Raw genomic sequence first — 17,223 nt, forward strand, 5'->3', positions numbered from 1 at the left:
ACCAAATTCATCCTGGGACATACAAAAGCACTTGCAAAGAAAAGACCTCTTGAACCTTCTGAAACTAGTACAGGCATGTCCCAAATGCTAATGGGCTTTTTCCCTTGACAAATAATCAAGTTTTCCAGTTCATTTACAGTCCCCTAAAAATCCCAACTAAAGGCACTGTCCCATAGTGCCAGTCTCTGAAGTCAGGCCCCACCCTCCACGGGGTTCATCTAAAGAGACGAAAGCTAAGGAAAAAGAATTATTACCCTCATTTGCAGACGAGACAAAAAAATTACTAGCTCTGTTTCTTCCCAGCTATGTCTAGATTAGCAAACCTAAAAGAGCTTCCAGGTACGTCTCCTGTCTGCTTTTTAACTTCATATTAAGGCCAGATCCAGGCCAAACACACCCTGGCTTCCATGGAGAGAAAACACGGGTGCACAGCCCCTGTGGGAGCCAAGACACGCTCTGACCACAGGTTTGATCTTGACACCAGCACATAGGTCTGGACGCCATGACAGAAACAGCCGCACAGACAGAAATCACACCCAAACCTCAGCTGCAATCCAGTGCCTTCATTATAAGATCAGCCTTTTCCCATCTGTGTTGGGTTTGTGAGAGAGTTACAGGCAGCAAATACCACACAGCACCAAGGGAAAGCTGCAACTCATCTTCCCGCCAAGCCAGTGAGATGCACGCTGCAAGTCAAAAGGCAAAGACATAAGGACTGTACCAACTATGACCCTTTTTCCCAACCTTTAAAATACTCAGTGGGTCTGTCCCCTGTTCTGGATACACAAAACCACACAGCACTGCATCCCTTTGACACCTGCCGTACACTTGCACACTTCACTGTTCATGTCCAGAGAGTAACCGCATTGTTTCAAATGGGTTTACTGGCATTATTTTGCCATGAAGGATGCATCAGGGTTAAAACCAGGAGTCTGAATTTTGCTGTTAACCCAGAATACCAAAGAGTTTCAAGACAGGGCAGGATACAGGGCTTCACTCTCCACTGCCTTGTGTGACAGACCCATTCCAAATGAGCACAAAAATGCTACTGAGCTTAGATTAAGAACATTTAAGGCTCTGCCTCAAAAAATTCATGTGAATAGCAACAGCTAACATATCAGATAAGAGGTTATGTTGGGACAAGTGCAAGGGGCCACATCTGGCACGCCAGCTCACATGACACACGAAGGAGCCAAGGCACTCGGCTGCATGTGGGGAACACACTCCTTCAAGCACAGCTCTGCAAAACACCGAGTGCCACGTCCCACGGCTCTATCTGCACTGTAACCTCTCCGAGCTCCTCTGCGCCACGTCACGGGTCACAGATCCAGCTGCCTCTGGCACTCTGGGTTACGAGAGGGAAGCTGTAGCTCGGGTCTACAAATGTGCAGAATACAGACTTCACTGCTGGGAAGCACCAGGCAGGAGCCAAGCAAGAGCTGTGCACTCGATGAGCACGGCCAATTGCTCGCAAGGAGACCTGGCCCAGCAGAGGTACCAGAGATCACAATCCTTGCTGCAGCAGCATGGCAAAGGGCTGCCAGAGCCACCACAATGCTTCCCCAGACCACTCGAGTATAGAGATGGAAGAGTAAAGCTATCTCACAAACAACACTAAACAATCTCAATCCCTATTTATGATCCTCATGTTCTCCCAAAGTGAGATCCATACCTATTTAATAGCTGTCACTTGGGTTATACCCCCTTGAGATAACTGTTGGCAAGACTGCAGCCCAGGTGGAGTGCCCCAAAACGTGGCAGACAGGTTAGCTTAAAGCCCACAGCCTGCCGACTGACTGCCTTCCTGCTCATGACTGCCAACACCGGTACGGAACTTTACATGGTAGCAGACAAGTCTTCTCCGAGACAGGATTGGTTATTCTGTTCTGTTTGGAAAGGAAAAACACATCATAACTAGGAGTGGTCGCACAGCACTCCATACATTAAAACCTGAGGTGCACTCATAACACAAGTAAAGACAAATAACTGTTACTGTCTACAGCTACCCTCTGTTCATCAATTAATTACAAAATAATCCAATTACTAATTCCTACAAGTTAAAATGGCTCAGCCTTAGGGCGAATGTAATTTCCTGAGAGTTTTTTGAGGGAAATGGATCTGAACTTTTAGTCTATTGTCACCCTACATTCACACTGCTCACTTATACCAGAAAAACAGAAGATAAGTCTCAAAACAATATCACTAATGACCAAGTCTCAGTGCCTTAGCCCGCAAGCCATATGGTAATCCTGCAACTTTAGAAACCATCCTGAGAGATTCCTTAAAAACGAGACCTGTATCAGCCGAGTCCTGATTCTGTCCTCCACTGCTCTGAGTCTGTGCAATGAGAACTGCGAAGCCAACGGGACTGCTGCAGGAGCAGGGTTAGTACAACAGACAAGAAAACTAGTCCCCTAGTCCACATGCTCCCCTGGCAAGACAGGAAAGTTTGCTGTGCTGTGTCTGGCTCTCGGTGCTGTGCAGCCCAACACGCTGGTTACCCTTCAGCTGCTCCTGCTGACTTCAGAGCTGATGTCTGTGCATGTACAGAACTGGTGTGCAGCTCTGAATGTGATGAAACTGCAGCGTGGCACCTCCGTTGGTACCCTCAGGAAAACATGATGTGCAATGCAGAACTCAGAACCTGGCCAAATTTTTACTTGCGGTTGGAGTAGGCTACTGCAAGCTCTTTTAAGCAATTTGCACAAAGTATTTAGCTCTTTTCTCTGCTTGTGAACTTCTCTAAGCACACTAGAGAAGTAGGTTAAAAGGTGCTCTTTTTTTCTGATTGGAGGTAGGACTGCCAAACTTTTATAATGCTTCTCCTTGTGAATGGAAACCATTTCGCGACCAAGCACGAGTTGTGTTTCTCACTTCTGCAAGCCTCGGTAACAGGACCTAGAATATTCTTTCCAGGTACACACATACTCGCATCCATCCGGACAGAAATAACCCCTGTCCATCTGGAAGCATAGTTACTAATCCAGCACACTATTTGCTGATAGCTCTTTCCATAAACCATTGCTCACACTTAGCACACAGGATGCACATACCAAGGCAGAGTGGAATATGAAAATCAATACACAGCTTCATCACACCGTCAAGAATGAGACTCCTCAGTGCGACAGAGCTTGAGAGAGCACCCTGCAACAGCGTTTCTTTCCCCAGCAGCTGTGCAGGGGCTCAGCTGACTCAAGTTTTACCCAGTCACAAAACTCAGAAAAGCAGAGGAGGACTCAGCAAATCTCTCTTACTCCATGTACATCCCAGCCTCACCCGAGAACTTGCACTCACCAGCCACAAACTTCTCTTCTGGTTTTTTTCAGTACTCTGTCCGCAGACACATTAAGGCATTAACAACCTGGTAAAGAAGAAAGCAAATGTATCAGCAAACATTAACGGACAGGACTGTCTTCTGTAGCTGTAAATGCATGGCTGTATAGGTTGGTTACCACCTTGACAAAAATAATTAAGTACAAACGCCCAATAGAATTGTAGATTGTAACTTAAATAGGAGGAGATTAGCCAGCTTTCACATAGGTAAAATACACTCACGCACCCGCACACACGAGTACTACAGCGTGGTTTCAGTAGGTGTGCTGAGAGGATCTTGGCCAGCACAGCAGCCAGGTCAGGAACAGAGACACGAGGGGCTTTAACTGGGGAGGCAGTCAGACCTCCTCCTAAGAGATGGCAAGGGTCCTTGCAGATACAAGAGACTTAAAAGGAGATGTTGCAATGTCTCGCATAAAGGCAATGAGTATGCATGTTCCTGACATGCTGTCTGCTTTCTCGAGCATCATCCAGAGTCAATTTTAACCCCTTCTTTACCCCAGTGTTTTAAGAGCATCACCCTGCAAGATTCAACAACGCATTTTCCTCTGCACATTCCCCATCATTTTGAGTGTCAAAAGGCTAAACTGCTAGACCCCAGGTACCACAGACCCATACACTGGCCCACCCAAAAGACACTGGAAAGCAAAAAACCACAAGATCTTACTGGCAATCCTGCTGCAACAATGCCGGTAGAGAACAATTCCAAGTGAAAGGAGAAAGAAGGGTCTGGAGGGAAACTCTCCCACTGTCATGCAGCAAAGCCGATTGGAGGACAGTGTTGCTGGGCTATAGGAGCAAAGATGAAGTAAATTCCTTCCCAAAGGAATCCAGCTCCTGGTTTTTCTTCCCTTCCAAAACCATCCCTTGAGAGAAAAAACTGTATGACCCTCCGAACCATTCCCCTCTCACTTTGCCCTAGGCTGGCACTGCCAACATATGCGTGATCATTACACTAATTCTTGGCAGCGGCAAGGCTTAGCTCCGAAGGGAAGCAGTTAAGCCGTGGCAGCACAGCCACTGGGGAGTGAAGATGTTAGTTTAAACTGACAAACCCAGTCCTCTGTACACAGAGAAAACAAATCACCAAATGCACGAAGCAGCAGCCATTAGGACAGTGTTGTTACTGGTTTAAAGCAAGCGAGCAAGTCAATGTTGATCCCCAAATCTATGGGAAGGAGCTTACCCTCGACTCCTCATTGCGCTGTCACCAGAGGTGAGGTGGGAATGCTCTGCCACCGGAATCCACTGACACGCCGATAAACTTCAGAGAGAAAGACGGCTGAAGAAAGCGGGAGAAGCAAAAGGGGTGGAGGCAAGTCTGACATGTTTGTACAGTGCCTGGTTCACCTAAACTGCCGAGTTTGATTTCAGGGTGTGGTAACAGATGGGACACAGAAGCACTCAGCACAGAAAAGCCTCAAATTCCTCTTCCAAGGACAATGACACACACCGACAGCACAACCTCTTGGGACAATCTTGTCTTCTCCTTTTGCTGCCTAGAGGGGATGAGAGAAAGAGCTCAGAGTCACACCTGGGCACCAAGGTTTGCTGGGTTGCAGGCAGAAACCTTGGGGAGATCACCTCCCATTCCCCTCCACCCTTTTCACCCCCCCACTTCACCGCTGACCTATTAAAGCTCTGACTTGCTTGTTAGCTCTTCTCTCTTGGCTCCACAGCCTCAGGGCCTAGAGCTGCTGCAGTTTCTAACAAATCCCAACATCTCTGCCTGTGTCGCCTGGCTGCAGATTTCAGGATCTGCCACCAATTCCTTGTCGTTCCTGTCAGGAAAGCTTTAATTGCTTGCTATATGGCTGGCTATAGAATCATTTGCCAATTTATTTGCATTGCAGATGAGCAGCACCTGACCTGGCGCTTTGACTTTTCCCCTGTCGCTGGGCGTGAGTCAGGGCTGCGAGGTCTGCAGTCTGCTGTCACCCTGTAATCCTGCTGCGCTGCCTGTGCCATGCCTCGGGGTTTCCTGGCTCCTGGAAATAGATGATTCCACAAGTGCCGTGTGTTCAGCGGGACACCAGCTCCACCATACAGGAAGGGGCCATCATCAGGGGAGACTTTGAGGATTACAGCCCAGGACAGGTCAGAGTTCATGTCAGCAAACCCATCAGCTGCTCTTTCTCCACTCCAGATAAGGAGGATTCTTGGTCTCTCCAAACCACCAACAATGCTGGCTTAACCCTAAGATATTTTAGGTCCAAAGAGCAGAGATAAAAGCCTTAAAAGTCCACCACCATGATTTTTTTGTTATTTTTTTAACCTTGGTTTTGTTGAACTGCCCTTAAAATAAATAAATGCCATGCTACAAACAGTCATTAGGCTGTCATCATTTCTGCTGGGATTGGCTTGTCCAGCAGAGGCGGGCCGGCCTGGTGACCTTTTAGCAACGTTCCCCTATTCCCATTTTCCTTCCTACCTATTCATCCCGCCTAACTATGCTGCAGTATTTTTGTACAACAGACTCACAGATCTAGTTGGGATGCACAAGATCTACAGCAATATTATGGAGAAGGAACAGAAATGGGGTTTGCGCAGAGAATGTAAAGGAAATCCTGGCATTGTAGCTGATGGTCTAAGGTTCATTATCCCCATTTCCAGACCTGGTAACTAAGTTGTGGAAGCTGCTTCCCCAAAAGCGGTCACTTTCTACATCACACTGCAGGTCCTTGCCTGCCAGAACCTGCCAAAGCGACAGAGGCTTCCTGCCTGTTACCTGATGGCAGCGTCCCTCAGGTATAGGAAATACAGTGAGCCAGGTCCCTGTCTGTCTGGGGGTTAGCTTGGCTCCTCCCACAGGACAGGCCCCATACGCAGATGTAATCAAAAAAAAGTTCATGTTAATAGTAGTAAATAACAAATTACAATCAGGACAATGGGACAGCATTCTTTCTCCAAAAGAGTGGAGCTCGTGAGGCAGAAGTGGCACAGCAGAGGATTGGAGATGAGGACACAGAACATAGTCCTGCTAGGCGTGGAGGAAATGCAACAGCGAGTGCAAACCGCCACTGCCAGCTCTTGCATCTGTGCTTTGCTGTGTTAGTCAGTGAGGAGCCGTCTACACAATGATAGCTTTGGGAGCGTCAGAAAGAAACATCATTTATATTCTACAAGGAGTCACCCAGGCTTGGAACTGGCTTCAGATTTGCATAAGTATTATATTTTATGGGCCTACATGCTAAGACAGTCCTTTAGAACAAGACCAGTTCTTTATAAATGGAAGAGCCTGATTTTACTTGTCAAGAAACAAGCTTAGATGAAACCAAGGCAGCTTTGAATTGGTGTGAACTTCTACTGCCTACAATCTTAATGAATAATTCGGACACTTTCCAGTCTTTCTGTTCCCAAGTTTGGTCCCAGCAGTCCTACACACTTTGAAGAAAAATTTCCCAGTAAAAATGATGCATCTCTAATTTTCCCCTTTAGCAACTGTCCCTTTATTAAACATTTCACTGCTCCTTCTCTGCCCACTGCTCCCTTCTTACCTAGAGAATTGCACAAGACTATATAAATAATTATACTAACACATTTCTCTAAACACACGCATCCACACCCCACTCCTCCTACGGCTGCTCTGCTCTGTGCTGCTCATTCAGGTCCTGTCTGTCTCCGCTGTGGCAGCCAGAGCCAGCAAGCGAGGAGCGCTGCCCGTACCCTGACCAACGGCTCGCATCGCAGGCTGCCTCATCAGCCACACAGCAAGGGCCGTTCCGTCCTCCACGGCCCTCCCCAGACACAAATCGTAGCACATTTCAGATCAAAACTGCTGATCTGTCCTTTTTTCTCACCCTGCCCATCCATGTCACTGCTTCAGGAAAGCGCCAGTACCTCGCATCCTGTGCTGTCGCTGCAAGAGATTCCATTTAAGCCCGTTTCATCTCTATTGGAACTGAATGTTGTGAGATAAGAAAAAACTTTTCAACATTTTACTATGCCAACAGGCAAGACTGGGCACTTCTCATCTTAAAAAAAACAAAAAGTTAGAGACACCAAAGCCAACTGTACCTTACACAACAGCTTTCGTCTACCTCAGCCAGGAGAAATGTACTTGGCCACCTGTTTGGAGCTTGTGGGACATGGGAAAGCTGCTAAGAAAAATTTATCCTGCTTCAACAAGGCTTCCAGGCAAAGCCTAATACCAAGACACACCAAATCTGAGGCATTCAGGAAATCCCAGTAAGAACTAGGCCTGTTCTACCCACGGAATTAGGCTGTGGTTCAGAGCTACACTTTCCAGCAGGCTCCTCTGAGCTCGGGATTTGCTAGGAGGCACAAAGGCACTGCCAACAAAGTGTGGTCCCTCTTCTTTCATGGCTCTTGAAATCCAGAGTAGGCTGGCCAGGGAAGTGAAAAAATACACAGCTGGGACAAAAGGGTCCCTAGGAGAAAGGGTGTGTTGCAAATTCACCAAGCATCAGCATCAACCGGTGGGAGGAAGCACGAGATAGGAATCAAGTCTGCAAGTCTCATAATCAACACATGACATTAGGCAGGACTGGAGATAAGGAGGCAGCAATCCTGAGGCAGTTTCACTTTGAATAAGTGCTTACACTTCACTACCTTTCCCCAAGGCTATCTCATTCAGAGGGGGCAGAAAATTTCAAGAGAGCACTACTGGGGTTGCTTGCTCTAATGTCAGGGTTACCCTCTACTAGGGTTGCTTGCTCTAGTGCTAGGGTTACCCTCCTGGCTTTTTTTGGCTCAATTCAAACCAAACCACAAATGCAGCAGAGCTGTACAACTGAATGAGATTTGTGCTGCTCCAGGCTCTCGCCAGCACCAGGGCAGAATCACAGCCAGGCTGTCCTGGACAAGGAACTCCAATGGTGGAGCAAAGCATCGCTAGCAAGGGGACCGGCAAACTCTGCCACACAGAACACCCGGCTGGAGCAGCAAGAGTTGAGAACATAGGCAAGAAAGCAGATTAAGATTAAAGAGAGTAAGAAACCAGCAGACTCTCTTTAAAAATCTTAACTCCCACTCTGATGAGAAGTTGAAACTAAAGCTCAAGAGGATCACCTGAACACAGTACATGTTATTTTGCTACTGGTTAAATTCCTGTGGCTTCGTAGACATTCCCTGCAGATAATATCAATACAGCTGGGATCACAGCCATCTCACACTTCTTCCAGATCTTTCACTCACAAAAATTCACAGACTTGCTAGGTTATAACAGAAGTAACGTCATACTCCACCACACAAGTCTATGCCACCTCTACCAAAGGTGTATCTGCTGCTTTGCACAGAAGTCGGGACGATAAGCCCTGCAATGGCAGCGCTGCAGCAGCAGGCCCGTGTCCCCCGCCTCTCGCACATCTCTGCCAGCTCACCTTGGGAAAGTCACTCTGCACTCTGGTAAAATGACTGTGACAATGCTTAACTCCCACAGAACAGAGGCGGCTTAATCTGTTGTTTTTTCAAGCATGCTGCAATCCTTAAAGATGCTATAGAAATGCAGATTGAAATCCCTGGCTGACATAAGAGGAATACAGACCACAGCTTCTGTTCAGAATAACTAGGTCAGTCAGCTATTGCAAAAGTATTAACCAGAATTCAGAGAATTCCTACTGGCTAAAATAACGGTAGCAAAAGTCTAACGCCCTTTGCAGTTACTAGGCGCTCTCTACCTCTGGGTATGCTCAAACCCAGCTCTCAAGAGCCCAGAATAATTTGAGAGCTGGAGCTGAAGCTTCTCAGAATCCAGCCATGTGGCTCCGTGCAGCCCAGGAGGCTCCATCCATCCCGCTGGGTGCCGTGTGGAGGCAACAGCTGCCCCGCAGAGCACGCAGCCATCAGCAGCCAGGGCAGGCAGCACACCCCAGAGAGCTGCGCTTTGAGCCTGCAGTCAGGGAACAGGTGGCAACGTCACTGTCACCCTCCCAGCAGCAGCCGCCCCACAGCAAGCGCAGGAGGGTGTTTTGTACTGCGGCGCTGTACGGGTAGCTTATTTTGTGGGGAGGCTGTTAGAGCCAGAGAGCAACTGTTTGAGTTGAATAGGGGTTGAGAGGAATCCCCATTGCAATGGGGGTGAGTATCCAAAATTTATCTCAGCCCCCTCCAGTTGCTGGATTGAGGAATTACTTTCCTCTCACCACACTTCTGTACAGCACCTCATTCCTGCAGATAATCAATACAGTTACTGGCACTGAAAAGCTTTTGGGTTTACTGGAAATAGGAGGTAAAGGGTTAAATCTGTTTGGTTTGTTACTATGAACATTTCTTTTTAAACTCAGGTAGTTTCAGCAGCCCGGCACACAGCTCAGCCCCACACGCAGTCACACCGCCACAACTCTGAAGCCAGTGACCTGCAATGCAGGAACTGGGCCTTCTTGTTTTGCCACTGCCACAGGCATGGCAGCGTGCTGTGCCCTCCGCTCCCTGGCTGCACGAGCGGTGAGCGCACTGGAGTCCACAGGCTGGATTAATGGTTATAATCACCACTTAGTCATTTATATGGTGCAGAAAAGTACGCTGGCTGTGACATCCTGGTCTTGTGTACTAACCACCACAACAGAGGAAAAGGCTGGTAATTGCTACCTCCCCTAAGAGTTGTTTTTGGTCTTTTCTGCCAGTAGTTAGAGAAGCGTTTTACTTTCTTCATCCTCAGCTCTCTCTTCTAGTCTTCATTCAGGCTGCAATTTATAATAGCCTAAATACCGGCATAAGAGAGAATAAGATGCTGGTTGAGCAGAACACAGGCTGCTGGGCACACGATAACGCTTCCAACCACCAATCTCCATTAAAAAAAATAGTCAAAACTACCCAAAACATTTGTGCAACTATTAATGCTGTCAGGTTCCACAATAAGAAGCTAAAGGCTGCACACAGTCAAGCACTGTGTGTTACAAAGGGTTGAAACATGCCGGCTGTTCCTGCTATTGTAACAATATTTTTATACCGAGAGTCTACCCCACGATGAATGGAGTCCAAAGGCAACACACGCCAACGGTCCGCCCGGGCACACGGAGCTGCCGGCAGGTGGCTGCAGGCACCACCAACGCCTTCCTCTGAACAGGCCGGGTCCTGCGGCTGCTCTGGCCAGTGAGACCACCGGGGCACAACTGAACCAGAAGCCTCTTCAAGATAACACCAGAAACCAATCCACTCAAACATATACATATCCATATAGTTGAAGGAAATATCCAGATTCTGAATAATAATAGTAATCATAAATAAAGAAGAAAGGAGCAACATAAAACACTGCCATTTAAGCTGTACATAAAATGGTATGTCTCCTGTTCTGCAGATCTAGAGATTCTAAAGACAGCATCATAAAAATAAGAGAAAAAATTCTGTTAACCATCTACTTAATCATCATTCATCAAACTACTAATTCAAAACCACATTTTGTGTTCACGTGCTCTCTGGACCACCAAATGAATTCTATAAATAAATGAATTCAGAGAAATGTGTTCAAGTTTTTAAGTAGTATTAACTTAGTTCATTTCTGCATGTGACCTTTAAAAACAAATGCTTGTTAGGACTCGAAAGGAGCATTTTCTTGTTCTGCAGAACTTCGATGAAAACGGAAAGCCTGGCTAACAGCTGTGCCCAAGTGCTTCAGCACAGGTTCCCTACAGAAATACCTTCTTTCAACAAATAGCACTCTCAGCCCAAGAACAGCCACAAACCATTATGAAGGTGATCACAGACCACAAATGAGAAGTTTCCATGTAATTCAGGTGACCCAGAGTTCTAAGAGTCTGTTTTAAAAACTTGCCTTTAAATGACACAGAACTAAATGGCAATGTTCTTTAAATAAGTGATCGGCTCAGCTTTACGTCACTCAGGCTGCTACTTTACAGAAGCTGAAGGAGAACACATTTAGGACTTGGAAGAGAACATGAAAGCCCAAAGAGCTTTGCAAACTCTCGATTTGAGAGCAAGCAGTAGAATTAGTATTTTCTTTGCCTTTAACACCAAATGCCTATTTTATAGGAAAGCGTAAAAAGCAGGGCGTTTCCTCGGTGGCAGGCACAAACAGGAGCATCTTGCCTACTAACACCACCCGTGGTTGATGAGGTAGTACAAGATCTAAACTACTTGCGACATGTATACATTTAGGTTTCTAATGAAATAAAACACAGCATGCATTTTTCATTTTATGGCCCAATTATTCCATCCAGCATCTAGGTTTGCAATCTGATTTTCCACACCTTTCACTGCATACTCTGATTTCTGCAGATTAATTATGTGCGTACGCGGACTGGACAGCTTGCTGTAGCATGAACCGCTCCAAGATGACTTGCCCAGAGAGGCTTCTTCCCAGAGTCAGCTGGAACATCTGTTCCTCTGATCCAACCCAAACCCCTTGCAAAGAGTTTTTGCACTGACTAGTGCCAGACAGATTCTTACTCTAAACTGGATGTTATAGGAAATAAATTCATTTTTAACATTACTGTATACATTTATGTACTTTCTTGGACAAGGCCCGAAGTGCTCATTATAAAGTGTAACACCCTGCTTAATTCTTCCAGAAGCCGATCATAAGGCTACTATGAATTTTAATGAGCACTGAATCAAACCCCAGATGGTTTTTAAAGCCAAATTATCCTGATCTTGGTTATTTTAAGCTCTGTGTAGTGCCTTCTGGCATATTAACCCCTCTGTTCCTGGTCCAGACTGAGGAAAGACTTTCATACCTGTTCTCCCCATACAGGCACAGCTCTTCAGCTGTGCTGTGAAGATGCTCAGCTCCTGCTATGCCTTGAAAAGCCACAGCTTTGAAAGAAGTCTCAGGGGTTGACACAGGTGAGGAAAAAACCATCCCCACAACACAGCAGGGAGGACAGTGACCTGATCCATACTCTATCAGGAGTGCAACCAAGGCTCAGCAGCCTAGTTAGTGCTGTCTTCTGGACACAGTGGCAAGAACACAGTCAAATTGCAAAGAGATTAGTAAGTGAGATCTATGCAAATTTTCATCTGAATGAAAAAGGTGAGAGTACAAGAAAAACAAAAGATAGTCACTTCTAAGGCATTGTGCATTGCAGAGAGCAAAGGCAGAAAACCAGCAGGCCATCAGGAAGCTAACACTGCCATTACAGACACTTCCATTTAACCACGTTCTCAGGGGAAAAACGATTGAGCACAGAGCCATCAAGTTGACATTATCAGTTCATAAAGACACTTGTCTGCTGAAACTGCTGAGTGCATTTGCTCTCTCATTTGAAATGGTTTCATTTTAAGAACTAACCCATCTTTTTTATGCAAGTGTTTTGAGTATCTGCACATCCTCTGGGCAGGATACCTGGCCCTGGCCTGAGAGCGCTGCCTGCGGCGCCTCAGCTGGGTCTGCACCACTCAGAGCTGTAGTTCAGCTACAGGCCGATTCTTCAGAGCGGACTACGAATTACCTTCCGTATCTACCACAAAACACTGTTACGTTATGCTTTGCTTTGACTAACCTTGGTGATTCTGGGCTGTGCTGTTTCCTGCAAAGCGTTGCTGTTGCAAATGGCCACCCGAGCCTCTTAGAGATTCACCAGACCTTCTGCCTTCCCCGTGGCAACCTGTGGGAGCAAAAATACATCACTGAGCAGTTTTTTCCAAAGTGTTCTCTGGTTGCAGCATTGCTCTTCCTTCCTGGACTTTAAGCAAGTCCTGAGGAACGTGAATTCTTGTTGGAGGCGTTTTTTGGGACAAATTTTGTGACCAATAACTGACTACAGCAACGCATGCCAGTCTGTGTCAACACGACAGCTTGCAAAGCAGCCCCAATGCCGGCTGCTGCAGGGTGCTGGAGTTGGGTGGGGTTTTGTTTGGTGGTGGTTATTGTTTTGGTTTTGTTGTTTGTTTTTTTGGGGTTTTTGAGAGGTGTGTTAAATCCTCTTTACACTGACTTGTGTGCTTTTTTCACTTAGTTTTCTGGGATTTTTTTTTTTCCCCCAATTTTTCTAGACCTTGTCTGGTAAACAGATGGACGTCATAGAAATGAAAAGGATGAAACGGAAGGAGTAACAACAACTGAAGTGCAGTATTATGCAAAGCAGCTATGCAAAAGAAATTATGTCACTGTATATTACTCAGTTGAGAGTGGTTAATGAGTTTACGCTATTTAACCACCTTACTAGAATGGACATCCCAGCTTGCAGAATGCAGACAGAGCTCAGAAATTATTTGAGTTTTAGAAATGAGGGGTGGGAGGGAAACAAGGAAGCAAAAGATGGTCTATGTCCTTTCTTGCCTCCAGATGCATTACACATGGCTCAGTCATGCCAGGTCTGGGCCTGAAACACTTCTTTTTAATTCACTGAAAACCACACTGACTGAGCAGCAGGAGGGCAAGCGACACACTTAACTTGCCATCATTTGCGAAATCAAGAAGGAGCTCAGTCTCCTGCCCCTCTGCTGGGATTGCCGAGTAAAGCAGCAGCGGCAGGTTCAGTAACTCAGACAACTCTGCCTTCTGAAGGCCCGAGAGCCCCGAGGGGTGTGAGCTTTAACAGGTTTCAGTCCCTTTTGACTTGAACCACATTTGAACTTCTAAGCAGCGAAAAATTATTCTATCCTGTTACTATTCCTCTGAGCAATTGCACACACGCCCCTTTTATTATTACATTATTGTAATTTTGTCTCTGACATTCCCCCGAGAGGAATTACTCATGTCCTGCTATTATTTATTTTACTACTAAGAGCCCGGGTTTTAGCAGTAGTTTTAATTAAACAGCAATCCTCCTCCTCAGTTAGGATCACCTTTATCTAGCTTGCTGTGCTTTGTTTCTCCAGCAGCATCATTTGCTTCCTCCTGTTCATCCCTCTCTCCCCAGTTCTCAGGAAAAAAAGCCCCCTCTCCCACCAAATGCTGTCAGCAAAAAGCAATACAAGATTTTACTAAGGTAAAGAACCACCCCATGGAAGATGATAAGGTGCTTAACACAGGTTATGCAGAATTCCAGTTTAAACTGGCGTCAAGTGCCTCTGCCCAAAGCAGCAGCACCTTCCACAGCCCCCAAAGCCACGCTGGCTGCTCACCACCCCATGCACCAGCCCGCAGCACATTGCTACAGATGTCCCATGTTGATTTCCCTGCTGCTCTATAGCCTGGCTTGCCCACCCATCGCCCCCCGTCCTCTCCAAACTCACTCCTGGGAGCTGCCAAGGCAGGTTTGCTTTGGGAGCTTGAAGTCCAGTATGTCCAGACGCTGGGTAAACACCTCTTCAAAGTCTTTGCTATCCTGGGATAATGAATCAGATCACAATGTATTGTAGACTTTGGCGCACAGGATACTTGGAAGCTGCCCTAGATGAATGTTTTAAGAGTTATTCATTCATGCTCCCCAAGTGTCGGAGGCAGAACTGATGACTCTGACTGTGAAGCTGGCAGGAATATCCTCATCTCAACTATTTCTACAAAGTGGAATCAAACTGCAGCAACAGCATCCACCAGTATTAACTGCTCCAGCGCCTGGCCAAGCCAGCTGCAGAGCCAGCACAACGTTACGCAACCAGTGCTGGCACCAAACGCCCTCCTGGCCCCCATTCCCTGCTGGGATATTTGGCGCAACCAGCCATCCCCAGGCAATCTCACCTAAGCGCCCGCAGCTTTCCCCCGGCACCGCTCCGGTCCATACCTCACCTAGCGAGGAGGAGCCAACAAGTCAGAGATCGCTTCTGATTTCACTTCTCACAGACCTGACAAGGCTTCTTCCTCCTTCTCAGCTCTAGGTGCAAAAGTTTACAAACTACGCTTCCCCAAACATGAGATATTTTTGCTTTTACAAGCCCAGTTTATTTCCCTTTTCCAAGAGCAAAATGAAACTGCGTACAAGTATTAGATCCATTAGTGTGCAAAGCGAAAGCATAGACTCGCGCCTACACTCTTCCCGGCACTTCAAGGCTCAGTAAGTGCTTCCTTAATGGCTTCAGCACCTTTGGAAAATTTGTGCTCTGCTGTGCTTTCATCAAGGTCTGTAATTTATACACCACAGCCTAAGCTTACAATTCTCAGTCTGGAGGGTTCCTGGCTAGGAGGAGTTTCAGGTTTTAGCTTCTAATGGGGAAGAGAGGATACTGATGATAAAAGACTTTTAGATGTTACGAGTTTTTTCCAGAGCCACCTCTATACATTCAAGGTATTTTTTCCTACCTTAAATAAGGCTTTTCAAATAAGTTGCCTGCAGCTGTGACGAGGAGCTCTGTACTACTTTCTGGCCTTTCCACAAATAATTTTCAACAGCTATAAACTGGTTGTTCAGGTGTAATTCAAAGAGATGCTTTAAAAAGAAAAGTCCTATCTCCTTGCTCTTTTTTCAATACCATTTCTTCAAACCAGGCCTATTAAAAACCTTTGAGTTCAAGTTTCCAAAGCAGAGGCCATCTTCATATTGCCTCCCTACAGAACAACAAATACTCTGTGAACGTTTAAAAGCACTAAACAAAATTAGTAAACCATAAGCTCGTGTCTATTCACTAAATCTTACTTTCATTCACCCACTCTTCCTACAATGCTTATGGTTCTATTTAAGTACACGATTCAGAAGCAGAGTCAATGGCATTTATTCACCACTGGAATACAGGCAGGCAAAAGGCAGTGTTAAAAGCATTCCTCCTCACCTCTTTTTTATGGCCTCAGACCTCAGAAAATTAGTTCTTATTGGCTGATTTAAATTTCCAGGCTAAAAAGGGAGTGCCAGAAACATCAGAGATTGATTTCAGTTCTACAGGTAAAAAACAACAACAACAAATCTTACAAGTCCTCTCAGTTGCCGTGTTCAGAATGCTGGACCCTGTTGCCCCATCTACCTCCCACAACAGCAGTCTTACCTTGGAAAAAAGATCTGCAATACTTCTGAAGAAGAAATACTTCTGGAGTGAATTCAGTCCCTTCTTCCTTCTGACTGCAGGTTGCTGCTTGTCTTAAACACGGGAAACATCCCTTGCTTCAGGCAAAAATTCTCAGCAATTTCATCTTAAAGCTTCTTCAGAACGATCCTGGTTGGGTCTGAGGCACATGCGAACAGCCCGGCTCCCAGCTGCTCCCTGCCCAGCGCCAGCTGCGGGAGGAGGGACCGGAGCCCCACCCCTCGTTCACACTCAGCACAGGTGTGAGCGCTCACCAAAGGTGAAACATCCTCCCAGCTGGAGGACAAAGGAGAGCACAGCGGTACATTTCATTAAAACCCTGCCGTTCAAACTGATGAGATCTCATTGTAGGCACATACCACCATCGAGATTCTGTAATGCAGTGAATCGATGTTTTCTAGGACCTTTTTTATCGTGGGCTGATGCTGTGATCTCAGCAAAGAGGATGGGACTGTGCGTTGAGTGACATTTTGCAGAAAAGGCAAGAGCAAGATGCTAATCAAGATTCTAGTGTATAAAGATTATACACACATTGGCCCTCAGCTAAGCCTTGAAATGGCAGGACGGCTGACTTACACTTCACCCTGGGGTGGGGAGGGAGTGAACACGCATAACAAAGCCCCACACTTTGAGAATCTGTAATTAAAGACTCCTGTGCCCTGTAGAGGTATAAACTGCAGACCATGAGCTGCAAATACAGCGTTATTCCATTGCTCGGGCAAGCCAAAGTGTTACTTCTCAATTTGGAAAGCATTGCCATGTCCCTTTCTGGATATACAAACTCTGTGGGTGTTGCATTGATCTTGCATAACTTGCTGCATTCACGTCATGCAATTTCAAAAATGCAAAATATAATATCAAGTTGACACTTCTGCAGGCTAAATTTCAGCAACAGATCTCATGGCACCCTGCAGAAGAAGGAAGGCAAACTGTTCTAAAGGCTTTAGATTTCATAAGGATGTAAACTAGGACAGATCTATTAAGCTGATGGAAGCACAGTCCACACTGGCTGAAACTCCGCAGATGGAACTACTCTGTTCTGCTCCTCCAGTCCCAAATGGAACCCAGCAGAAT

At 46.3% G+C, this 17,223-nt stretch overlaps 1 protein-coding gene across 3 annotated transcripts in view; it reads right to left on the reverse strand.

The window, feature by feature from the left end:
• Positions 1-16,745, reverse strand: part of PAK6 (p21 (RAC1) activated kinase 6) — a 35,715-nt gene extending 18,970 nt beyond the window's left edge. The window contains exons 1-6 of one of the 3 annotated variants that reach the window (XM_071808698.1): positions 16,111-16,745; positions 14,431-14,587; positions 12,753-12,857; positions 4,520-4,832; positions 4,001-4,122; positions 3,295-3,361 (exon numbers count right to left, since the gene is read on the reverse strand). The gene's annotated coding sequence lies outside the window, so the exon portion shown is untranslated. The remainder of the gene's footprint in view (positions 1-3,294; positions 3,362-4,000; positions 4,123-4,519; positions 4,833-12,752; positions 12,858-14,430; positions 14,588-16,110) is intronic. The other 2 variants (XM_071808697.1, XM_065838942.2) reach the window with 2 other exon arrangements.
• Positions 16,746-17,223: the final 478 nt, after the last annotated feature.

The sequence above is a fragment of the Patagioenas fasciata genome, chromosome 5 (assembly GCF_037038585.1).
Source record: "Patagioenas fasciata isolate bPatFas1 chromosome 5, bPatFas1.hap1, whole genome shotgun sequence".
In the NCBI taxonomy this organism is placed as follows: Eukaryota; Metazoa; Chordata; class Aves; order Columbiformes; family Columbidae; genus Patagioenas; species Patagioenas fasciata.